Raw genomic sequence first — 19,232 nt, 5'->3', positions numbered from 1 at the left:
TGGGTAAACAGAGAGTACAGGAAGGGACTAAGCACGCACCCCTGAGGGGCCACTGTATAGACGATCAGCATGGCAGATGTGTTTTGCCTACCCTTACTACCTGGGGGCAGCCCATCAGGAAGTCCAGGATCCAGTTGCAGAGAGAGGTGTTTAGTCCCGTGGTCCTTAGCTTAGTGATGAGCTTTGAGGGCATTATGGTGTTGAACACTGAGCTGTAGTCAATTAACAGCATTCTCACATAGGTGTTCCTTTTATTCAAGTAGGAAAGGGCAGTGTGGAGTGCGATTGAGATTGTGTCATCTGTGGATCTGTTGGGGTGGTATGCAAATTGGAGTGGATCTAGGGTTTATGGGATAATGGTGTTGATGTGAGCCATGACCAGCCTTTCAAAGCACTTCATGGCTACCGACGTGAGTGCTACGGGGCGGTAGTCATTAAGGCAGGTTACCTTCGCTTTCTATGGTGGTCTGCTTGAAACATGAAGGTATTACAGACTTTGTCAGGGAGAGGTTGAAAATGTCAGAGAAGACACTTGCCAGTTGGTCTGCGCATGCTACAGGGAACGTCCTGGTAATCAGTCTGGCCTTGTGGCCTTGTGAATGTTGATCTGTTTAAAGGTCTTGCTCACATCGGCTAAGGAGAACGTGATCACACAGTCGTCAGGAACAGTTGGTGCTCTCATGCATGCTTCAGTGTTGCTTGATGCAAGCATAAAAGGCATTTAGCCCGTCTGATAGGCTCGTGTCACTGGGCAGCTCGCAGCTGGATTTCTCTTTGTAATAGTTTGCCACGTGCAACGACGGGTGTAGTAGGATTCAATCTTAGTGTTGTATTGACATTTTGCCTGTTTGATGGTTCGTCTGAGGGCATAGCGGGTTTCTTATAAGATTTATTATAAATTCAGTTGGTGCTATGGTCATAAGTCACAGTGGACTGTTTACCATGGTGAAGATGTCATAACACACACACATGACACGGAAACAGACACAGACAGACACACAGTACCTTTGGTCACTGTGTTATCCACGCTTTGAGCTCATTCATTCCAGTTATTGATGTAGATTATTAATATTGGCATACACAGAGGGATATCGTTATAGGAAGAAAATAAGGAAGAGGGAGAAAGAAAGAAAGACCGGGACCAAGAGAAAGACATTGCTGCTAACCTGACCTGTAATTGGGACAGAGACAGAGATAATACCTTGCTGCTAACCTGACCCTGTAATTGGGACAGAGACAGAGACATAGCTGCTAACCTGACCTGTAACTGAGACAGAGACATTGATGCTAACCTGACCTGTAATTGGGACAGAGACAGAGACATTGCTGCTAACCTGACCTGTAATTGAGACAGAGACATTGATGCTAACCTGATCTGTAATTGAGACAGAGACATTGATGCTAACCTGATCTGTAACTGGGACAGAGAGAGAGACATTGATGCTAACCTGACCTGTAATTGAGACAGATACATTGATGCTAACCTGACCTGTAATTGGGACAGAGACAGAGACATTGATGCTAACCTGACCTGTAATTGGGACAGAGTCAGAGATAAATACCTTGTTGCTAACCTGACCTGTAATTAAGACAGAGACAGAGACATTGATGCTAACCTGACCCTGTAATTGAGACAGATACAGAGACATTGCTGCTAACCTGACCTGTAATTGGGACAGAGACATTGCTGCTAACCTGACCTGTAATTGGGACAGAGACAGAGACATTGCTGCTAACCTGATCTGTAATTGAGACAGAGACATTGCTGCTAACCTGACCTGTAATTGGGACAGAGACAGAGACATTGATGCTAACCTGACCTGTAATTGAGACAGAGACAGAGACATTGATGCTAACCTGACCTGTAATTGGGACAGAGACAGAGACATTGCTGCTAACCTGATCTGTAATTGGGACAGAGACAGAGACATTGCTGCTAACCTGACCTGTAATTGAGACAGAGATATTGATGCTAACCTGACCTGTAATTGAGACAGAGACAGAGACATTGATGCTAACCTGACCTGTAATTGAGACAGAGACATTGATGCTAACCTGACCTGTAATTGAGACAGAGACAGATACATTGCTGCTAACCTGACCTGTAATTGAGACAGAGACAGAGACATTGATGCTAACCTGACCTGTAATTGAGACAGAGACAGAGACATTGCTGCTAACCTGATCTGTAATTGGGACAGAGACAGAGACATTGCTGCTAACCTGATCTGTAACTGGGACAGAGACAGAGACATTGATGCTAACCTGACCTGTAATTGAGACAGAGACCTTGCTGCTAACCTGACCTGTAATTGAGACAGAGACATTGATGCTAATGTGACCTGTAATTGAGACAAAGACATTGCTGCTAACCTGACCTGTATAGGGCGTGAGTTGGGGTGGGCAGTCTATGTTAATTTTTCTATATTTTCTATTTCTGTGTCTGGCCTGATATGGTTCTCAATCAGAGGCAGCTGTCTATCATTGTCCCTGATTGAGAACCATATTTAGGTAGCCTGTTTTCCTTTGTGTTTTGTGGGTGGTTATTTTCAGTCTTTGTGTGTCTGCACCAGATAGAACTGTTTTGGTTGTCACTTTGTTGTTTTGTATTTTTGAAGTGTTCCATTTCTTATTAAAAAGATGAACACTAACCACGCTGCGCTTTGGTCCTCTGCTTCTTCCCACGACAGCCGTTACAATGCCTGAAATGATTGTTATTATTATTAAACAATTATTGTGATTTAAAATATTTTTGCCCCTAAAATATTAACTCCATCAGTGATGTAGTTGACGATTATTGAAGTATTTTCTATGCTAGACCTAAGGGATAATACATGTTGATTTCTGTTCTAAATGTAGAAAAACTGGCCCTGGAGGATGTTAGAGCTATAAAACAAAACAGAAAGAAGTTTGGAGATTTGTGTTACATATTTGAAAAATCTAATGTTTGAATGAAACAATCAAGGCCATGAAACACTTGTTGGACAATAACAGTACAAATGAACTGCCTTTTATGGTGTCTGACAGAGTCGACATAAATCCAGTTTGTTGCATTTTATGACAGGAGGTTGACCCTTTACATGCAATGATAACTGATACTTTGGTCTATCAAAATATACATTTCAAATTGTGTTAATATGAAGACACATATTTGTGGATCTTTCAAGAATCCCTGAGCTCTAAAACAGCAACGTTTTCTGCTAAACTACGCTGCGCCACTGCATGGAACCTCTTCTGAAGCTAAATACATATATTGCAGAAACCGTTGTCAATCAATGGTCAATAATCCACAATCCCAATAGGAATACTTTTTCTCTGAAAGGGCACAAAGCTTGAGCTAGAATTGACGATACATCACTGCAGTTAGAGAAACCTATAGCAACAAATAAGACAAAAAAATGTATTGTGTGACGGACTAATTGTACTTGTCGCAAGATCCCCCCGGCCCCTCAAATCCACAGTTCTCTCACTCACTGTCCATTACATTACATGGCAGGGGATTGGAAGAAGGGCATAAAACATCCCCGAACAAAAGCACCATACACTTTACTAATAACAGTGTTCTCTGCAACTTGCACAATACATAGAAGGACACTGGCCCAAGTCCAGCTGTGTAGTGTGTAGTAGTATCTGTCTCTGAGAGGAGCGGAGCTGCTCCGGCCTTGCCAGGAGGTAGACAGTTTATAGTACCCAGGCTCTACTACTTGTTTATCTGTGAGGAGAACTAATGACATGGGTTAACCACTGCACATGAAACTTATTTGGAGCAGGAGCACTTGTGTCTTTTAAAGAAAGCTTAGTTGTAAATCATGCTACCACATGCTCTCTCATCCGTTATGTCAAAGTATATGATCCTCTCTTATTGTCTTGTTGACTTAACTCTTGTGTGAGGGGATTCCAAATGTCCAAATGCATAATTGTGATATATGAGAACTGTTATCCGGATAATATAGCAAATCGTTTTTTAAAGTTACAAAAGCTGTGCCATTCAGAGAAGAGACTGTGGTGAATCAGACGGTATGTACATTCGGCACCAGTCTGTGTTTGTGGAATACATAAAGACAGTGTAGAACTAGTGTAGAATTAGTGTAAAACACCAAATATGTTGTAGATGGTTGAGTAACACTCCCACACTGTGAATGTCATCCAACGCTTTCTGCTCCATTACTAACCCCTCTGTAGACTACCATCACTACCGATTAGATTTTGTATTAGTTGTTGCGTTATTGGATTATAGGTGATTTAAGTGTCTTTGATAATCAGTGAAGCCAGGGTGCTCTTTTTGCATAGCATGGAAATAAAGTATTGCTTCAGTTTAATCCAGGTAATATTTCCGATATACACTATATGCACAGCCGATTGAGAGGGAATGTTGAGCTCAGACAGCTCAGTGCACAGAGAAAACCAACTGCTTCTCATGCATCTAAATAAGTACCATTCTCTTCAATACCAACTGATGATCAAGGCAGGGAGAAAGTAGACCACACTATTTTCCTACAAAACACAATAAAGGAAATGAAAATAATGCATGTCTCATTACACTAAATAACATTTGATTTTAAGATCTCTTTCTCTCACCCTCTCTCTCTTTACAGCAGAAGGCACCGACAGGGCCTTTATTTGCATTTATCCTCAAGTGGCAGGCAAGGAATGGGACTGCCAAAAATGGGTGACAAATGAGACGCTTCATCTTGATCGTAGCGTCTAGAAGATAGAAATAGGGAGCTTCACTCCCCGTACAGCATGCCCATATGGTTGGGTCAGTATCTCCTGTCCAACGACAGAACAATGGCCTTCCCTCTCCGTACAGCATGCCCATATGGTTGGGTCAGTATCTCCTGTCCAATGACAGAACCATGGCCTTCCCTCCCTGTACAGCATGCCCATATTGTTGGATCAATATCTCCTGTCCAACGACAGAACCATGGCTTTCCCTCCCCGTACAGCATGCCCATATCGTTGGGTCAGTATCTCCTGTCCAACAACAGAACCACGGCTTTCCCTCTCCGTACAGCATGCCCTTATGGTTGAGTCAGTATCTCCTGTCCAATGACAGAACCATGGCCTTCCCTCCCCGTACAGCATGCCCATATCGTTGGGTCAGTATCTCCTGTCCAATGACAGAACCATGGCCTTCCCTCCCCGTACAGCATGCCCATATCGTTGGGTCAGTATCTCCTGTCCAATGACAGAACCATGGCCTTCCCTCCCCGTACAGCATGCCCATATCGTTGGGTCAGTATCTCCTGTCCAACGACAGAACAATGGCTTTCCCTCTCCGTACAGCATGCCCATATCGTTGGGTCAGTATCTCCTGTCCAACAACAGAACCATGGCCTTCCCTCTCCGTACAGCATGCCCATATCGTTGGATCAGTATCTCCTGTCCAACAACAGAACAATGGCCTTCCCTCACCGTACAGCATGCCCATATGGTTGGGTCAGTATCTCCTGTCCAAACAACAGAACAATGGCCTTCCCTCTCCGTACAGCATGCCCTTATCGTTGGGTCAGTATCTCCTGTCCAATGACAGAACCATGGCCTTCCCTCTCTGTACAGCATGCCCATATCGTTGGGTCAGTATCTCCTGTCCAATGACAGAACCACGGCTTTCCCTCTCCGTACAGCATGCCCTTATGGTTGGGTCAGTATCTCCTGTCCAATGACAGAACCATGGCCTTCCCTCCCCGTACAGCATGCCCATATCGTTGGATCAGTATCTCCTGTCCAATGACAGAACCATGGCCTTCCCTCCCCGTACAGCATGCCCATATCGTTGGGTCAGTATCTCCTGTCCAACGACAGAACCACGGCTTTCCCTCTCCGTACAGCATGCCCTTATGGTTGGGTCAGTATCTCCTGTCCAACGACAGAACCACGGCTTTCCCTCCCCGTACAGCATGCCCATATCGTTGGATCAGTATCTCCTGTCCAATGACAGAACCATGGCCTTCCCTCCCCGTACAGCATGCCCATATCGTTGGGTCAGTATTTCCTGTCCAACAACAGAACCATGGCCTTCCCTCTCTGTACAGCATGCCCATATCGTTGGGTCAGTATCTCCTGTCCAACAACAGAACCACGGCTTTCCCTCTCTGTACAGCATGCCCATATTGTTGGATCAGTATCTCCTGTCCAACGACAGAACCATGGCTTTCCCTCCCCGTACAGCATGCCCATATTGTTGGGTCAGTATCTCCTGTCCAACAACAGAACCACGTTTTTCCCTTTCCGTACATTATGCCCTTATGGTTGGGTCAGTATCTCCTGTCCAATGACAGAACCATGGCCTTCCCTCCCCGTACAGCATGCCCATATCGTTGGGTCAGTATCTCCTGTCCAATGACAGAACCACAGCTTTCCCTCTCCGTACAGCATGCCCTTATGGTTGGGTCAGTATCTCCTGTCCAATGACAGAACCACAGCTTTCCCTCTCCGTACAGCATGCCCTTATGGTTGGGTCAGTATCTCCTGTCCAATGACAGAACCATGGCCTTCCCTCCCCGTACAGCATGCCCATATCATTGGGTCAGTATCTCCTGTCCAATGACAGAACCACGGCTTTCCCTCTCCGTACAGCATGCCCTTATGGTTGGGTCAGTATCTCCTGTCCAATGACAGAACCATGGCCTTCCCTCCCCGTACAGCATGCCCATATCGTTGGGTCAGTATCTCCTGTCCAACGACAGAACCATGGCTTTCCCTCCCCGTACAGCATGTCCATATCGTTGGGTCAGTATCTCCTGTCCAACAACAGAACCACGGCTTTCCCTCTCCGTACAGCATGCCCTTATGGTTGGGTCAGTATCTCCTGTCCAATGACAGAACCATGGCCTTCCCTCCCCGTACAGCATGCCCATATCGTTGGGTCAGTATCTCCTGTCCAATGACAGAACCACGGCTTTCCCTCTCCGTACAGCATGCCCTTATGGTTGGGTCAGTATCTCCTGTCCAATGACAGAACCATGGCCTTCCCTCCCCGTACAGCATGCCCATATCGTTGGGTCAGTATCTCCTGTCCAACAACAGAACCACGGCTTTCCCTCTCCGTACAGCATGCCCTTATGGTTGGGTCAGTATCTCCTGTCCAATGACAGAACCACGGCTTTCCCTCTCCGTACAGCATGCCCTTATGGTTGGGTCAGTATCTCCTGTCCAATGACAGAACCATGGCCTTCCCTCCCCGTACAGCATGCCCATATCGTTGGATCAGTATCTCCTGTCCAATGACAGAACCATGGCCTTCCCTCCCCGTACAGCATGCCCATATCGTTGGGTCAGTATCTCCTGTCCAATGACAGAACCATGGCCTTCCCTCCCCGTACAGCATGCCCATATCGTTGGATCAGTATATCCTGTCCAATGACAGAACCATGGCCTTCCCTCCCCGTACAGCATGCCCATATCGTTGGGTCAGTATCTCCTGTCCAACAACAGAACCACGGCTTTCCCTCTCCGTACAGCATGCCCTTATGGTTGGGTCAGTATCTCCTGTCCAATGACAGAACCATGGCCTTCCCTCTCCGTACAGCATGCCCATATGGTTGGGTCAGTATCTCCTGTCCAGCATGGTCGGCATGGTACCACAGGCCTTAGAGCCAGTGGCAGTTTACCAATCAGGGAGCAACTCCATTCTCATGAACCGGGTTTCTTATGTTTGGTAGCCATGAGGCTGAGTAAGTCAACTTCCTGACTAGGTTAGTTCACCATCAGAGACTGAGGAATATCTTGGTCTACCAGGCTGATCCTTTACATTAAAAGCCTCATGACTGAGACGGGTTCACCAATCCTTTAACCCCAAGGGTAGGTCAGTTCCCCTGTCACAGAGATTTTAAGACTGGGTTTGATTACCTGCTCTCATTCCCTTAGGGTTAGGTCCTTTAGCCCGAGGGCTGTCCTTTAGTCCGAGGGCTGACTGAATTTCCACAGTGTTATCTCTAGCCCAGGGGTTTGGCCAAGAGGCCTCGCCACTGAGTTAGAGTATTCCTTCATGACCAGAGAACTGAAGAGAATGACTGGGGGTGCAAGAGGGGCCATCTGGAAACCTTCATAAACATGTCAGTCTTTCGGCGGTCTCTAAAGGGTTATAAGAAAGTCGTAAAAATGAAAGTGAGGTCCCTGTTGTGCAGTTTTCTTCTTTAGGCACTTCTTCTGTGCATATGCTCAGAGAGTATGTATTCTGGAGGCTAGCCCTGTTCTGTACCTCAGTCACAACCCTCAACAATGGAGTGATTACAGTATATAGTACAGTACATCAACAGCATCCTCATCACTAGGGCCACACTAATCTCGGTTAACCTGCCCCCCCCCCCCCTGGTCAGATGTCCAGTTATGATTACGTAGTCTGTCACTGGCCACACAGAGTCAGTGGAGGAAGTTGAATTGTATCAACCCAGAAATTACAAATGTTTCACATTTGGAACTACTGCTGAAAACAACAGTCTCTATTAAGATGCAGACAATATCTGTAATTAAATATTCTCAGCAGCAGATTCCATAAGGCTCATTACTCCTCTTTGTCCATGAAAACCACCAAGTAATCCAGTTATGTTTCAGGAAAGAGAGCTATTAAAGATAGAATATGCAGCTAGGGACAAATATAATTTCCAACTGTGAACACAGCAACCAAAAACCTTACAAACTAGGAACGATTTGAGATGTGTAGTTTAGGTGGGACCCAGGTCATATTACAGTATATACAGTAAGTCACCATTAGTCATCATAGCCTACAGTGCCTTCACAAAGTATTCATAGCCTTGACTTATTCCACATGTTGTTGTGTTACAGCCTGAAGTCAAAACGGATTCAACAAAAAGAAAATCTCACACATCTACACGCAATACCACCTAATGTTTTCAGAAATGTTTGCAAATGTATTGAAAATGAAATACTGAAATATCTCAAGTATTCACACCCTTGAGTAAATCCATGTTAGAATCACCCTTGGCAGCAATTACAGCTTTCTGGGTAAGTCTCTAAGAACACTCCCCACCTGGAGAGTACAATATTTACCCATTATTCTTTTCAGAATTCTTCAAGCTCTGTCCAATTGGTTGTTGATCATTGCTAGACAACCATTTTCAAGTCTTTTCGTGTATTTTCAAGCAGATTTAAGTCAAAACTATAATTAGGCTACTCATGAACATTCACTGCCGTCTTGGTAAGCAACTCCAGTGTAGATTGTCCATGTCTTTTAGGTTACTGCTGTCCTGCTGAAACGTGAATTCATATCCTAGTATCTAGGGTTTTGCCTGTGCTTAGCTGCATTCTGTTTATTTTTTATCCTGAAAAACTCCCTAGCCCTTAACGATTACAAGCATACCCATAACATGAGGCGGCCACCCCTATGCTTGAAAATATGAAGAGTGGTACTCATTAATGTGTTGCATTGGATTTGGACCAAATATAATATTTTGTATTCAGGACAAAAATAATTGCTTTGCCATATTTTTTTGCAGTATTAATTTAGTGCCCTGTTACAAACAGGATGCATGTTTTGGAATATTCTTTATTCTGTTCAGGCTTCCATCTTTTCACTCTGTCAATGAGGTTAGTATTTTGGAGTAACTACAATGTTGTTGATCCATCCTCAGTTGTCTCCTATCACAGACATTACTCTGTAACTGTTATAAAATCACCATTGGCCCCATGGTGAAATCCCTGAGTGGTTACCTTCCTCTCTGGCAACTGAGTTAGAAAGGACACCTGTATCTTTGTAGTGACTGGGTGTATTGATACAACATCAAAAGTGTAATTAATGAATAACATCACCATGCTCAAAGGGATATTCAATGTCTGCTTCCCTTATTTTACCCATTTACCAATAGGTTCCCATCTTTGTGAGGCTTTGGAAATCCTACCTGGTCTTTGTGGTTGAATCTGTGTTTGAAATTCACTGCTCGACTGAGGGACCATACAATTATCTGTATGTGTAGGGTACAGATAGGCAGTAGTGATTAATAAATCATGTTAAACACTATTATTGCACACAGAGTGAGTCCATGCAACTTATTATGTGACTTGTTAAGCACATTTTTACTCCTATACTTATTTAAGCTTGCCATTACAATGGGGTTGAATACTTATTGACTAGAAGACATGCAAGCTTTACATTTTTTATTATTTTGTTAAATACATTAAAAATATATATAATTCCACTTTTACATTATGAGGTATTGATTGTCGACCAGTGACAAAATAATCTCAATTGCATCCATTTTAAATTCAGGCTGTAACACAACAACATTTGGAAAAAGTCAAAGGGTGTCAATACTTTCTGATGGCACTGTATATCTTAACTGGAAGAAACCAGGTCCAGACCATGGGAAAGAACCTGGTTGGGGAGAGAAAAGGTCCAAACGTGCAAGCCCCAGGCATCAACTGACAAAGAGGGTGGCATCTCCAAAAAACCCTGACCTAGTTCAATGCTAAACTCTCTATACCAGCTTTGGAGTAGAAAGCCCTTCACGGACCCCCTCCCCCCCAACCCCCTCCTCAGTCTTGGCTGGGAATTTCTGAGATGTCTCTTGTTACAGCTGGGACTGGGATATCTTATCGCTTTTCTAGAGGTCAATTTATACTGCATGCATTCTTGCTGCATCTGTGTGTTTTCCATTATGTGTAACATCCCTGTTCTTTTCCTCAAAGGGATTCTAACAGTCTCTCCATTTCAGACCTCACTGTGCAATGGTACATTTAATAAAGGAAGATACGTCCTCAAACCAAATAAAATGTATTTTTATAGCCCTTCTTGCATCAGCTGATATCTCAAAGTGCTGTACAGAAACCCAGCCTAAAACCCCAAACAGCAAGCAATGCAGGTGTAGAAGCACAGTGACTAGGAAAAACTCCCTAGAAAGGCCAACACCTTGGAAGAAACCTAGAGAGGAACCAGGCTATGAGGGGCGGCCAGTCCTCTTCTGGCTGTGCCGGGTGGAGATTATAACAGAACATGGCCAAGATGTTCAAATGTTCATAAATGACCAGCATGGTCAAATAATAATAATCACAGTAGTTGTCGAGGGTGCAGCAAGCCAGCACTTCAGAAGTAAATGTCAATTTTTCATAGCCGATCATTCAGAGTATCTCTACCGCTCCTGCTGTCTCTAGAGAGTTGAAAACAGCAGGTCTGGGACAGGTAGCACGTCCGGTGAACAAGTCAGGGTTCCATAGCCGCAGGCAGAACAGTTTAAACTTACGTCCTCACTGTCCATGGGTACATTTATTAAAGGAAGATATGTCCTCACTGTGCATAGCTACATTTATTAAAGGAAGATACGTCCTCACTGTGCATAGCTACATTTATGAAAGGAAGATACGTCCTCACTGTGCAAAGCTACATTTATTAAAGGAAGATACGTCCTCACTGTGCATAGGTACATTTATGAAAGGAAGATACGTCCTCACTGTGCATGGGAACATATGATAGCTGGTGACAACAACAATAGTTGTTCACTAAATCATTTGTGTAGAAATAGTTTTCTAACGCCACAGGGCACCCAGGTTCACATTTCAATGATAATATGACTGGCTGCCAGTCGGGTGCTTCAAGTCAGAGGCTTGATGTGTGAGTGTGTGTGTGTGTGTGTGTGTGTGTGTGTGTGTGTGTGTGTGTGTGTGTGTGTGTGTGTGTGTGTGTGTGTGTGTGTGTGTGTGTGTGTGTGTGTGTGTGTGTGTGTGTGTGTGTGTGTGTGTGTGTGTGTGTGTGTGTGTGTGTGTGTGTGTGTGTGTGTGTGTGTGTGTGTGTGTGTGTGTGTAATGGGGAAGGGTGAGGGACAGGAGATGAACTATAAATTCTTTGTCTCAAGGCAGCAGTTATAACAGTGTTGAAATACATGATGATCTACAAAGCTCAAAATGACCAGGCTCTGCAAAAAAACAGCAGAACTGATACATCTAACATCCCTTACACAAACACTGTGAATACAAACAAGCATAGTACCTTCCACACACACACACACACACACACACACACACACACACACACACACACACACACACACACACACACACACACACACACACACACACACACACACACACACACACACACACACACACACACACACACACACACACACACACACACACACACACACAGAAGCAGTATTGATCCTGTGTGTCCTCGTACATTTCACAGTTGTAAAGAGTTCAAAAGGAGCATGAGACTGCAGCAGCTTCACCACCAACAGGAATCACTCTTTAGGCCAAGGGCCAGAACAGAACATGATCTTTCCCAAGAATTTGAGAAACATAAACAAAATGTCACTATTATCATTATCATTATCATACACTGAAAGCCTGTTTCAAGAGGACAGTGACCATATTTCAAGGACCATCAAACCGGAGAGAGAGAAAGATAGCATGTGAAAAGTACAAAATGGAGCTTGCTCTGAACTTTATCCTAATTTCCCCTCATCATGTCTTCTATTATATATTAACCTTCATCAATCACATCGATGATATGCTTAGTCTTGCCTGTCAAATTCATCTCAGCATTGGGGGGAAATCAATGAGCGCCACAGCATGCGATTGCACAACTGCCGCTCATGTAAACAAGCAAAGCGCACTTACTGAGGAGAAGGAGGAGGAGGGGTGGTGTGCTGGCGCTGGCCGGCAGCAGTGCAGGTTGAGTGGGCAGCAGAGTGGGTACAATCAGGCCAGGTGTTGGCCGGAGCAGAGAGCCTGCAGCAGAGAGGGATGTTCTCTGGAGTGCCCTACTTTCAAAGACCCCGGTGGCCCCGTTGGCGGTTCCTGCTCTGTTTGGTGTAGCTGTAGTGTATGTCATTGAATAACTCTCCTCTTCCTCTCCCCCCCTCAGATCCAGCTGACCGGGGGACTTAGAGAGTGTGGATGTGGAGCCCTGAGCTAGCGCCCAGCGCAGCAGCAAGAGACAGGCACCCAGGCCCAGGATGAGCAAGAGGAGTGTGGGGAGGAGCAAGAGGAGGCCCCTCACGGCCCCAAAGCCCCATCTGCAGCCACGCCGGGGAGGGCCACGCAACGTAGGGCAACCCAGTCTGGTGCCGCCCTCGGTCCCCTCCTCAGACCTCAGCACAGGGAATGGATGCACACAGACATCCAGGTCCATCCAGGTCCATCCACTGTCTGTCCAATTAACTCTTCCTTCCCTCTCAGCTGGTAACAGTGGTGGTGTAGGCTTTTCACCAGATTCACAACGTCTCTACGGCAGCTCTAGCTCTATGTTAGATCTACTTAGAGTCTCCCATGGGAAGGTATCCCCTTAGTGCTTGCCTCTCCTTCACCAAGCATGTCCGTGTGTGTGTCCTGCGGAAGAAAGCGTGTCGGCTCTGGATCACACTTCGCCCATTCCTCAGCTCCCCCTTCCCTCCCAAGCACGCGCACCGCCCACACACTCTGGCGGCTGTGAAATTGGGCATCAGAGCACTGCTGTGGGTGGCAGATGGTGGTGGCTCAGTCCACTGCCAGAGGACAAACTAACAGTGGAGGGGTCACTGAGCACAGACAGGCCAAAGTAACTTGACCCAGCCCAGGAGCACCGCAACATCTCTAGCTCCTATTCCAACCCAGTCCCAATTCCAGCCCCAACCAGATCCCCAACTCCAGCAGCACCAGCACCAGCCCTCCTAACCCAAGCGCCAGCACCAGTCCTCCTAACCCAAGCTCCAGCACCAGTTCTCCTAACCCGGGCTCCAGCCCCAGCACCAGTCCTCCTAACCGGGCTCTAGCCCCAGCACCAGTCCTCCTAACCCGGGCTCCAGCCCCAGCACCAGTCCTCCTAATCTGGGCTCCAGCCCCAGCACCAGTCCTCCTAACCCAGGCTCCAGCCCCAGCACCAGTCCTCTTAACCAGGGCTCCAGCCCCAGCACCAGTCCTCATAACCCGGGCTCTAGCCCCAGCACCAGTCCTCCTAACCCGGGCTCCAGCCCCAGCACCAGTCCTCCTAACCCGGGCTCCAGCCCCAGCACCAGTCCTCCTAACTCGGGCTCCAGCCCCAGCACCAGTCCTCCTAATCTGGGCGCCAGACCCAACTCTAGTCTTAACTTCAGGTCATGTCCCAACTTCAGCTCTAGTCCTTACTTCAGTTCTAGTCCTCCCTTCAGCTCTAGTCCTAACTTCAGCTCTTGTCTTAACTTCAGCTCTAGTTCCAACTTCAGCTCTAGTCCCAACTTCAGCTCTAGTCCCAACTTCAGCTCTAGTCCTAAGCAGCTCAACCCCCTGTGCGTCCACTGACCAACAGCGTAACGTAGAGTAGCTCTCCTCAGGACTTCCCCTCTCTCTGCTGATATAGAGAACAGGACCCAGGAAGAAATCCCCCACCCCGTACCAGCAGACTGGAGCGAGACCACGATTAACAGGAGGCAAAGGGATGGGGAAACAGGGGTGGGGGTAGGAGAACAGCTGTGGCAGGCAAACTACAAAAGGCTACACTCCTGTGCATTAAGCAGTGGAATGGTAAATATATGTGTTCCTCATCTGACCAGAGACACCTTCACGAGCCATAGCGCAACACACATCTGTTCAGACACACTGGGCCTGATCACAGAGCAGCAAGAGGTCAGAGGGTGCACAGGCCTCTGAATGACCAACTCAGCGGGAATCAAATCAAATCAAAATGTATTTGTCACGTGCGCCAAATACAAAAGGTGTAGGTAGACCTTACAGTGAAATGCTTACTTACAGGCTCTAACCAATAGTACAAAAAAGGTGTTAGGTGAACAATAGGTAAGTAAAGAAATAAAACAACAGTAAAAGACAGGCTGTATAAAGTAGCGAGGCTATAAAAGTAGCGAGGCTACATACAGACACTGGTTCGTCAGGCTGATTGAGGTAGTATGTACATGTAGATATGGTTAAAGTGACTATGCATATATGATGAACAGAGAGTAGCAGTAGCATAAAAGAGGGGGCGGTGGGACAGACGGGTGGTGGGACACAATACAGATAGCCCAGTTAGCCAATGTCTCTGACCTCCTCCCTATAGGCTGTCTCGTCGTTGTCGGTGATCTGGCCTACCACTGTTGTGTCGTCTGCAAACTTAATGATGGTGTTGGAGTCGTTCCTGGCCATGCAGTCATGGGTGAACAGGGAGTACAGGAGGGGACTGAGCATGCACCCCTGTGGAGCTCCAGTGTTGCGGATCAGCGTGGCAGATGTGTTGTTACCTACCCTCACCAACTGGGGGAGGCCTGTCAGGAAGTCCAGGATCCAGTTGCAGAGGGAGGTGTTTAGTCCCAGGATCCTTAGCTTAGTGATGAGCTTTGAGGGTACTATGGTGTTGAATGCTGAGCTGTAGTCAATGAATAGCATTCTCACATAGGTGTTCCTTTTGTCCAGGTTGGAAAGGGCAGTGTGGAGTGCAATAGAGATTGCATAATTTGTGGATCTCTTTGGGCAAATTGGAGAGGGTCTAGGGTTTCTGGGATAATGGTGTTGATGCGAGCCATTAACCAACCTTTCAAAACACTTCATGACTACAGACGTGAGTGCTACGGGTCTGTAGTCATTTAGGCAGGTTGCCTTACTGTTCTTGGGCACAGAGACTATGGAGGTCTGCTTGAAACATGTTAGTATTACAGACTCAATCATGGACATGTTGAAAATGTCAGTGAAGACACCTGCCAGTTGTCAGTGCACACATGCACACACACCCTAAAACCACCAAACCAGTGGCTAAAACAACAAAGCAGCCTGGTGCTTGTCTTTCTGTTAGGTTGTGTTGAAGTGAAGTTGGTCTATTTGTGGTGACTGAGGGTCCCTGTCAGGGTGTTCTCCAGTGGACTGTAAATACAGAGAGCTAGGCATGAATCTCCCTGAGTGAGGGCCTGCTCTACTCTGACATGGCCACTGCCGCTCGCCCACACCAATCAATGCCTATCGATTAACTTACAGGTACTTCACATTCATTCAGGGCTGCAGCTAACATCCCAGAAAGATTTTGAGTGTCATTTGAGCTCAGTTAATCTGTTAATTTGTGTTGTCACGTTGTCTGAGGTGTCTGTTTTTTACAACCAAGACAAAGAAAGGGGGATTTATGTAGTTTAAAAAAACGATGTTTCCTTATATTACAAATAGATGTCAAGACTTTATGTAGTTTAAACAAACTATGTTTCTTTATATTACAAAGAGATGTCAGGACCTTGATTGCAGGAAGAGAAAGAGAGTGATAAAATATAACAGCGAGACAGAGTGGTTTAAGGAGAGTGCACAATTTTTAACATGAATAGTTTTTAATCAACAAATGAGGAACATTTGGGCAGTCTTGATACCAAATTTTGAACAGAAATGCAATGGTTCATTGGATCAGTAAATCTTTGCACATACATAGCTGCCATCTAGTGGCCAAAATCTAATTTGCACCTGGGCTGGAGTAATACATTATGGCCTTTCTCTTGCATTTCAAAGATTGTACAAAATCTATTGTGTTATTTTCTCCTACATTCCTTTCACATTTCCACAAAAATCAAAGTGTTTCCTTTCATATTGTCACGTTCTGACCCTAGTTATTGTGTTGATTTTTTGTTTTAGTTGGTCAGGACGTGAGTTGGGTGGGCATGTTTTGTGTGTCTAGGTTGTTTTTCTGTTTCCGTGTCTGGGTTTTACACCACATGGTACTGTTTTCGGATTTCGTTATTCACGGTACGTTTATTGTTTTGTATAGAGTGTTCAGTTTATGTGTTTAATAAACAACCATGCTACTCATTGGTCCTCCAATCATTCTCGCCTCTCCTCTTCAGACGAAGAGGGGGAAAACCATTACAGAATCACCCACCAACCAAGGACCAAGCGGCGGGGTAACAGACAGCTGCAGCAGTAGCAGCAGTACCAGCAGGAGCAACAGCAGCAGCAGTAAAAGCAGCAGCAGGAGAAGCAACAGGAGCAGCAGAGGAAGCGGCACCAGCAGCAAAAGCAGCTGCAGGAGAGGCAACAGCAGCAGAAGAAGCAGCAGCAGCAGGAGAGGCAGCATTATCTGGACTATACAACTTGGGAAGAGATAGACAGGTGGACAGTCGACCCAGGGAGAGTGCCGGAGCCCGCCTGGGATTTGACTGAATCAGTGTGAGGATGGTTATAGGAGAATGAGGTTGGCGAAACGAGCACGGCGGAGCGGTAGGAAGCCCGAGAGACAGCCCCAAAAATGTCTTGGGGGGTGGCACAGGGAGAGTGTGGCAGAGTCAGGAGTCAGACCTGAGCCAACTCCCCCTGTTTACCGTAAGGAGCCATGGATGGAATCAGAGCTATCGGCGAAGCTGAGGGCTGAGTCTGAGAGGGTGGAGGAGTTATTGGACAGATTGGAGGACAGTGATCGGATGGGAGATGAGGAGACACTCGAGGAGTTGTTAATAAAATTGGAGGAGAGTGAAGAGAGAGAGAGCTGTTGATTTGGCATAGTATGCAAGGCATTCGCCCTGAGGTGCGTGTCCCCAGCCCAGTACCACTGTTGCCGGCACCCCGCACCAGGCTGTCTCTCCGTCCCATCAATACAGGTGCTCCCGCCTGTCCGGCGATACCAGAGTTTCCGCTCCTCAGTCCAGAGGCGCCAGAGCCCCTCAGTCCAGAGGCGCCAGAGCCCCTCAGTCCAGAGGCGCCAGAGCTCCTCAGTCCAGAGGCGCCAGAGCCCCTCAGTCCAGAGGCGCCAGAGCCCCTCAGTCCAGAGGCGCCAGAGCCCCTCAGTCCAGAGGCGCCAGAGCCCCTCAGTCCAGGGGCGCCAGAGCCCCTCTGTCCAGTGCTGCCGGAGTCTCCCGCCTGTCCGGCGCTGCTAGAGTCTCACGTCTGTCCAGAGCTACTAGAGTCTCCCGTCTGTCTAGAGCTGATAGAGTCTCCCGTCTGTCATGAGCTGCCAGAGCCGCCAGTCTGCCATGAGCCGCCAGAGCCCATAGTCACCATGGAGCTGCCAGAGCCGCCAGTCAGCATGGAGCTGCCAGAGCCGCCGGTCAGCGTGGAGCCGCCAGAGCCGCCAGTCAGCGTGGAGCCGCCAGAGCCGCCAGTCAGCATGGAGCTGCCAGAGCCGCCAGTCAGCTAGGAGCCGCCGGAGCCGCCATTCAGCCAGGATCTGCCAGAGCCGCCATTCAGCCAGGATCTGCCAGAACCGTCAGTCAGCCAGGATCTGCCAGAACCTTCAGTCAGCCAGGATCTGCCAAAGCCGCCAGTCTGCCAGGAGCTGCCAGAGCCGTCAACCAGCCTGAGCTATCTCTCAGTCCTGAGATACCTCTCAGTCCTGAGATACCTCTCAGTCCTGAGCTACCTCTCAGTCCTAAGCTACCCCTCAGGTCTGAGCTACCCCTTGGTCATGAGCTACCTATCAGTCCTGAGCTGTGTCCCTCAGTCCGGTGGGCCTGTTGTTTAGGGTTCCCAGGTCAGGGTTTGCGGCAAGGGTCGCCGTTCCTAGGAGGCCACAGAGGCGGACTAAGACTATGGTGGAGTGGGGTCCACGTCCAGCGCCAGAGCCGCCACCGCGGACAGATGCCCACCCAGACCCTCCCCTATAGGTTCAGGTTTTGCGGCCGGAGTCCGCACCTTGGGAGGGGGGTACTGTCACGTTCTGACCCTAGTTCTTGTGTTAATTGTTTGTTTTAGTTGGTCAGGACGTGAGTTGGTTGGGCATGTTTTGTGTGTCTAGGTTGTTTTTCTGTTTCTGTGTCTGTGTTTTACACCACACGGTACTGTTTTCGGTTTTCGTTATTCACCGTACGTTTATTGTTTTGTATAGAGTGTTCAGTTTATGCGTTTAATAAACAACCATGGACACTTACCACGCTGCGCATTGGTCCTCCGATCCTTCTCGCCTCTCCTCTTCAGAAGAAGAGGAGGAAAACCATTACACAAATGGTACCAAGAATATGCATATCCTTGCTTCAGGTCCTGAGCTACAGGCAGTTAGATTTGGGCATGTCATTATTGGCGAAAATTGAAAAGAAAGGGCAGACCCATAATTAAGAGGTTTTAAATACACTGTGTTTCCTTATATTACAAAGAGATGTCAGGACTTTATGTAGTTTAAACAAACTATGTTTCCTTATATTACAAAGAGATGTCAGGACCTTGATTGCAGGAAGAGAAAGAGAGTGATAAAATATAACAGCGAGACAGAGTGAAAGGGAAAAGCTAATAAGGAAACCTGTTTTTTTGCAAGAGCACAGCTGTAGACGTGCAAGAATATTACTCACTAGATGTTGATAGAGAAGTCATGGAGAAAAATATAGTTTTGCATGAGAGGGACAGGTGTGTTTGGCTTCAACATTTACATAGAGTGT

The 19,232-nt window shown here is 46.9% G+C and overlaps 1 protein-coding gene across 3 annotated transcripts in view; it reads right to left on the bottom strand.

Annotated features, from left to right (window-relative positions):
• nrg2a (neuregulin 2a) overlaps positions 1-19,232 on the bottom strand; it is a 158,823-nt gene that overhangs the window by 42,312 nt on the left and 97,279 nt on the right. The window lies entirely within an intron of this gene.

Source organism: Oncorhynchus gorbuscha, linkage group LG20 (assembly GCF_021184085.1).
Source record: "Oncorhynchus gorbuscha isolate QuinsamMale2020 ecotype Even-year linkage group LG20, OgorEven_v1.0, whole genome shotgun sequence".
NCBI classification, from domain to species: Eukaryota; Metazoa; Chordata; class Actinopteri; order Salmoniformes; family Salmonidae; genus Oncorhynchus; species Oncorhynchus gorbuscha.
Note: the sequence above shows the minus strand (reverse complement) of the source record. Positions and strands in the feature narration are given on the sequence as shown.